Genomic DNA, 1,309 nt, shown 5'->3' with positions numbered 1-1,309 from the left:
ACAACACCAACCTCTCACACACACACACACACACACACACACACACACACACACACACACACACACACACACACACACACACACACACACACACACACACACACCAGTCTATGTCACACACACTGGGAAATGTCACACACACCAGCCTCACAGCCTAACACACATCGTCACCAGGGAATGAGTATCACGGCCAAACTAACCCTGTTAAGAACAGTGGACACTGTCTTCATAGAAAATATCTCTGAAAAGACCACTACTTGGCAACTCTTTTAGGATATATGTGTTGAATGAAGTTGAGATTTTCAACGGGCTTACACCGACAACGGACACATCTACTTATTATGGGAAGATGTTGCCTTTCATTAAGGTGCTCGGATAAATCTGATGTATCTGTCCAAACGCCTTCTAGATAAAGGTCAAGGGTCAGGGGGTCATCCTGTGGAATTTATTTTTTTAAATGTATTTTTTTACCTTTATTTAACTAGGCAAGTCAGTTAAAGAACAAATTATTACTTACAATGACGGCCACCTGGTACTGAAATTATTTAAGGTCAGGGGTCAGGGGGGTCATCCTGTGGATATTATTTAAGGTCAGGAGTCAGGGGGTCCTCCTGTGGATATTATTTAAGGTCAGGGGTCAGGGGGTCCTCCTGTGGATATTATTTAAGGTCAGGGGTCAGGGGGTCATCCTGTGGATATTATTTAAGGTCAGGGGTCAGGGGGTCATCCTGTGGATATTCTTTAAGGTCAGGGGTCAGGGGGTCATCCTGTGGATATTATTTAAGGTCAGGGGTCAGGGGGTCATCCTGTGGATATTATTTAAGGTCAGGGGTCAGGGGGTCATCCTGTGGATATTATTTAAGGTCAGGGGGTCATCCTGTGGATATTATTTAAGGTCAGGGGGTCATCCTGTGGATATTCTTTAAGGTCAGGGGTCAGGGGGTCATCCTGTGGATATTCTTTAAGGTCAGGGGTCAGGGGGTCATCCTGTGGATATTCTTTAAGGTCAGGGATCAGGGGGTCATCCTGTGGATATTCTTTAAAAGCTTTGTCTTGTACAGTAAGTCAATACTCTGCTACAGCTGCCAGAGTGATAGATCCGCATCCTAAATGGCACCCTATTCCCTATATAGTGCACTACTTTAGACCAGAGCCCTATGGAACCCTATTCCCTATACAGTGCACTACTTTAGACCAGAGCCCTATGGAACCCTATTCCCTATATAGTGCACTACTTTAGACCAGAGCCCTATGGAACCCTATTCCCTATATAGTGCACTACTATAGACCAGAGCCCTATGGAACCCTA

Source organism: Oncorhynchus clarkii, chromosome 12, assembly GCF_045791955.1.
Source record: "Oncorhynchus clarkii lewisi isolate Uvic-CL-2024 chromosome 12, UVic_Ocla_1.0, whole genome shotgun sequence".
NCBI lineage: Eukaryota > Metazoa > Chordata > Actinopteri > Salmoniformes > Salmonidae > Oncorhynchus > Oncorhynchus clarkii.
Note: the sequence above shows the minus strand (reverse complement) of the source record.